This window comes from Cupressus sempervirens, chromosome 1 (genome assembly GCF_028749045.1).
Source record: "Cupressus sempervirens isolate cs-2001-9-10 chromosome 1, ASM2874904v1, whole genome shotgun sequence".
NCBI lineage: Eukaryota > Viridiplantae > Streptophyta > Pinopsida > Cupressales > Cupressaceae > Cupressus > Cupressus sempervirens.
In genome coordinates this window covers 832,870,010-832,875,868 of record NC_143118.1, presented here as the reverse complement: position 1 = coordinate 832,875,868, position 5,859 = coordinate 832,870,010, and positions in this window count along the sequence as shown.

Below are 5,859 nucleotides of genomic sequence, written 5' to 3'. Positions count from 1 at the left end.
TATCACAAAAGAGGTGATCAACATTTCAAGGGTCTAAATCAGTAATTCAATTGCAAGTCAGATCTATTGTTTCATCCTAATAGGTGAATCAGATTCAAATCCTTTAACAAGGTAGACTTAATAGTATTTTCTTAAATCTCTTTACTGAGTGCATACTTTATTGTGCGTTTGTAAAACCTCTAACAAGGTGGACCTAGTAGTCCTAATTGCTCCTAACAGGGTAGATCATCATAAGTGATCATTGTAAGCCTTAATAGGCCAACTTTATACCACAGTATTGAAGTTTTGTGGGTATCATCCCCACCCTATTTTTACTTTCTTATTGGAAGGTTTTTGGGTCACCAAATATTGTGTTCATGTGCCATGAATATTTATCTTTTAGTGTCTCATGCATGTAGTAGATTAGATCAATTAATGGTGAATGAATTATGTTATTAAGTGCTAAATTTGTCAAAAAAATTGAGGTTACCGATTCACCCCTCCCCTCTCAGTAACCTAGCTAGTCTTGACTATTTCCAACACTTGGAAGGGCCCATTTGGCTTTACATCACTTTGCCTACAAGTGTCTGCGTTTAAAAATGTATTTAATAATGTTTTATTAAATGATCTTTATTAATATTTAATAATTTAAATATTAATATATTTTAATGTAGTTTTCATAATTATTAATAGTTTTTAGTTAAATATTAATAAATTTATAATCAATGAAGATTTTAATATAAGTATTTAAATGAACAATTATTGATTAATTTAATTAATATTAGCTTAATTAAAGTTAATTAATAATGGACATTATTTGTTAAAATTGTAAAAATAGATTATTGATTTAATGGAAGATATTAATGAGGGTTTAATGATTTTAATAAAGTCGAATTTGCTTTTTTTTTAAATAATTAAGGATTGTTTTTATAACATAAATAAATAAATGATTATCCTTAGTTTAGTTATAAGGTAATTGAACAATCATTTAAATATAGAAATGGGTTAGTTAAAAAGGAATGATTGTGAAAACTTATTACCTCGAACATGTGTTTAACTGAAAATGAAACCTTATGTTCAACTTAACTATGTGAGTTCGATTAAGCCAAACATGAAACTTACTCTGAGTATCTGTATGGTTTTACTTGTACTTCCTATGCTTGAGATTTTGGCGTTGTTTAGATGTCGACCAGTCTAGGGAGTACACCAGAGGTTTTGTGAGATTTATTTTATACTATTGATGTGATTGGATGCCATGATGTGTTTTGACATTCATATTGGAGATTATATTTATGAGTTTTATTTGTGGAGCTTTTATGTGTACTCGAATGGGAGAACCATCTTATTATCAAGTTGCTTGTTAAGGAACCGAGTTTGATTTTTATGGGTGTTGTGGTATGGGACACAACTATGTTTTTATGTGCTTAGGAGAGGTTGTCTAGGTACGTGACTTGGGAGTGGCTTGCATAGGGGTCCGAGACCCAAAGTGGTTAGTACCAGGGTAACCTAATGCAAGTTATGTAATAAGTGATAATCTAGTAATTAAAATTTATGGGGGGGAAACACACTAAAAAGATAAGTTAGAGATTTTTGATCTACCCATGCCTTTAGTGCTTGTATAGACTAAGGATGGGAATGAGATGAGTGCCTCATCTTCTTGAGAGGGCTTTCTAGTTTCCATATGTGTGATGTTGAGGGTCCGGGGTTCAGAGTAACCAGTACAGGGTAACTCAACGCTCGAGGGTCTGGGGTCTACTAAGAGATCAGTCTAGGGTAACTCAAGCAGCCATGTGATGACACTCCCTAGTATGTAGCCTGAGTCTCCTCTGTAGATTTGTGTACCTCTGGTGGTGTACTTATTGTTGGTTGTGTATCTATTGTCGGATGTGTTTATTATGGTTATTTACTTTCATTGATGATGATTGGTGTTTCATGGATGTTGTACTTTTGACATGTGGCTTTTGACTTGAGGTGATTATCTTTCGTTGAGTTTATCTTATGATCTTGGTATTTGGTTTATACTTGGTTTGTGAATGATGTTTGGTTATGAGCTGTTGGTATTGGATTGAGTGGTCTTACTTTTGGATTATTTTATCTTCTTGAGTAGCATGTGTTACCTTGAGGTAGTTTTGACTATTAGGGGTACCTTGCCTAGGAATGTTGTATGTTTGACAGCCATATGTGGATCGTTCATTATCTTCCCTGCACGGTGGGAGTGGAAGCCTGACTAGGTAACCACGCGGTTGGGAGGTAGTGCCTTCTTACCATTTGGGTTTCCCCTCACATTGCCAGCTATTGGATGTTCGTTGCAGAAGATGTACCTTTGTCATTCTTATTTCTTATCTTAGAGACTTCTTTTCAGATGATGCATATATGTTATCATGTATTCCGATGTATTATATCTATTCTCACATACCTTGCGACATGTGCAGTGGATGTTATTGATTGGATGTACTTTCATTGCATTGTTTATACTTATGCATTTTCTTATGCAATTATGTATCTATTATTTCTTTATGATCTTGAGACATTGTACTTGGAACTTAAACTAATTAATTTAAAATTATTAAATGTGACTCAACGTAAAGGAATCCTTGAGGAATTGAAACTGTGTCTGTAATTACAAATGTGTATTTGATATGTATGTTCTTATTGCTTCTGCATTAATGTTATCTTGATGTTGTTTAAACTTCAAAAAAAAAAAAAAGTTCAGTAAACATTGTAACATGTTAGGTTTATTTCTCTTGGGTTCCCGAGTGGGGCGTCACACTAGGAGTCTAAGATAGGTTGGGGGTGAGTCTAGGACTTTAGGAAACAATTAGGAAGGAGTTACAAATTCAAGTAAAGCCATTTATGGTTTTAAAAATTCAAATTTTCAAATAATAACTGCTATCTCAGGGAACTATTGTTTTTTTATGTTTTGGTTTAAACATTCAACTGAACGTTAAGAGTTGGTTGGATTAGTTTTGGGAGTTATATTGGAGTCCTTTTAATAGCAAGGGAGTCTCTATTATGGGATAAAGACAGTAAGATTGGTGTATAGATTGGTGAAATACAACAATAAAACTCTTTGTGTCTACAAGTTTGTTCATTCTTGAGAATCTCAAATTGATTTTTTTGATATGTCAATGAATCAATAAGGTTATTCATTTAGTATCACTATTTTGAATGTATTTATCTTTTCAATAAAATTGTTGTAGCACCAATTTGTAGGACATTAAGTTTTCTTTGTCTATTACTATTACTGTAGTAGAGTTTAAGGAATGGGAGTCATTCCATTAACAATATAGGGCCTAATATTCATGGGATGACCAAACTAACTTGTACTATTAAGTGCTAACTGAGCATATGTAGGAATAAGCAAGACAATGTGAGTTCAGTCATAATTGTGAAGGAAGAAATAGTGAAATGATGGATTGGGTAAAGTAGTAAGCTTTCCATCCAATCAAGGAGTAGTTTTATGATTGGAATCACCTTGGGAGGTTGGAGTGAAGGTGATTTGATCATCAATTTTTTTCAAAAGTGTGTAGAACCAAAACATTGAGAAATATTCAAATCTAAATATTCAAAAAAAAAAAAAAATTATATAATTTTTATGTAGATAATTTAAAATGATGTTTAAAATTTTATTAATATCAATATTTGTATAGTTTTTATTTTTTAATTAAATAAAATAATTTTAAATTATTAAAAATAAATATTGAATTAATATAAATTAAAAATTATATCTATGTACAAATATTAAATATTATAAATTAATATTTATGTACAAAATTAAATAGTGGCAGGTAAGGACATTGTAGTATTAGACTCCAATGTAAGTACGAGGCGATATCTGGGCATAAAAAATTAGGCATGACTTACCACAATGCAACTTATTTGCAACGAGCCACTCCCCCAATACCATTAAATAATTTATTTAATAGTAAGTTCTTAGATTACTTAAAATTATTACTATATAGTATTAGAAAAATTAATTTATTTTTCAAAATTTAAGTTATAAATTAAATTTTGAGTATTATTATGCATATCATATTATCTCTTTAAATAAAAAGTATTACAATTTGAATTAAATCAAATCAGTACAAGATTTTGATTAAATTATAATTCAAAATATTATTACAGATATAAATTTTTTCTAATTTAATGAAGTTTCCAATATTTTATAATTCTTTAAAAATTATTTTAGTATTCTTTATTTTAAAGTTATTTAAGATTTTTTTTTTTAAAATTCAAATTAAAAAAATATTATTTATAATTTTAAACATGAAAGTAAATCTTAAAATAAAACTAATAAAATTCCTAAAAACACATAAAAAAAAATAATTTTGATTAATAAATAAAACTAGTCCCTTTCCCTTTTAAATCAATGTTATACTTTGAAATGGGGGAAATAATGCATGGCAAACACAGGAACTTATTTCATGTCAGTGAACGACATTGGAGTAGTGAAGGGACGAGCAAGGCAAATGGGCAAGGCAAATTTATTACTATAATATTATTAAAAAATTAATATATTTTCCAAAATTTAGATTTACATATTTCATAAGTTAAATTGTAAGTATTATTATGCATATCAAAATAAAAAGTATTAGAAATATTTCATGATTTTTTATAATCAATTAGAAATCATTTCTTAAATTCATCATTCCAAATTTTAGGTGTATTATTTGTTATAATAAATATCTCTAATATAATTATTTGAATATATAAAAGCATAAATAAAATTTAAAATTATCATCAAATTATCATTATTTGAATATCTCTAATGTAATTCTGATATTATAGTTCAGTTAAGTTCAAAAATGTAAAAATTTAAAGTATTAGAACTTTTATTTTTTTTAAATAGCGTAGTTAATTCTATTTCATTGAATAGTAAATCTAAATTAAGTTAAAAACTTGTTGCAAAAATCAAATTTGTTATAAAGTATGCAATTGTGTAAAAGATATAAAGTTTTTAAAATAATGTAACTAGTGATACAAATGACTAAAAATAATTTATATAATGGGTGATTTAGCTTGTGTACTAATTCAAAATCTAATTTTATAAAATTTGATATATTTTTATTGAATCAATAAATTGATGTGGAATTCATTTTTTACAAATTTTGTTACTTTAATATTTATTTTTTCAATCATTTATATAATTTATGGGATGCAAGTGTTTATTAAATAAACTAAAATATATTTATTTTAAAATAATCATATCACGCGTGGGCGTGGGCCTCTATCGAGTACGCAAAACTCGTTTGTGGATGACCTCGATTAAAAAAAAAATCATATTATAAAATATTTAAGTTAATAAAAAAAAATGTTTGTAATTGATGAAAATTAATTAAGTTTTAGAACAATAGTATATAGCCTTTGACAGATATTTATATTATAAAATAAAATATGGTCAAGTTCGAACCAAACTCCTCCAATTTCCGGTTTCAAAAAAGTGGAAATGCGTTCTCCATAAATTCAACTATGGAAAATAAGATTCTCCCAAAAAGAAGAAATCGAAGCCGGTGGATTGTCGCCGAATTCTCGCCTTTACTAAAATTGTGTGTATCGCCAGTACAATCAGATGTTTCGCTGACAGCATCTGACAGTACTGTCAGCACGGGACATCAAGTGCGCACAGCAAAATATGTTGCACCGTAGCCGGTGCCGATGAAAGCATGCATATAGGAGTTAGGAAGTGACGGAAATGCAAACGGCACGGTGCAAATAAGTTGCACCGTAGCCGGTGCCTACGGTGCCTTGTTTACTTTGTGTGTGCAGGGGACAGTCCTGTTGAGACAGTGCGCCAGTAGCCTCGGGATGCGCTTTGGGAAGCGCTAGTGTTAAAACAAGAAAGAACTAAAGCTTTGGCCCGTTGGAAATTTCAGCACCCAT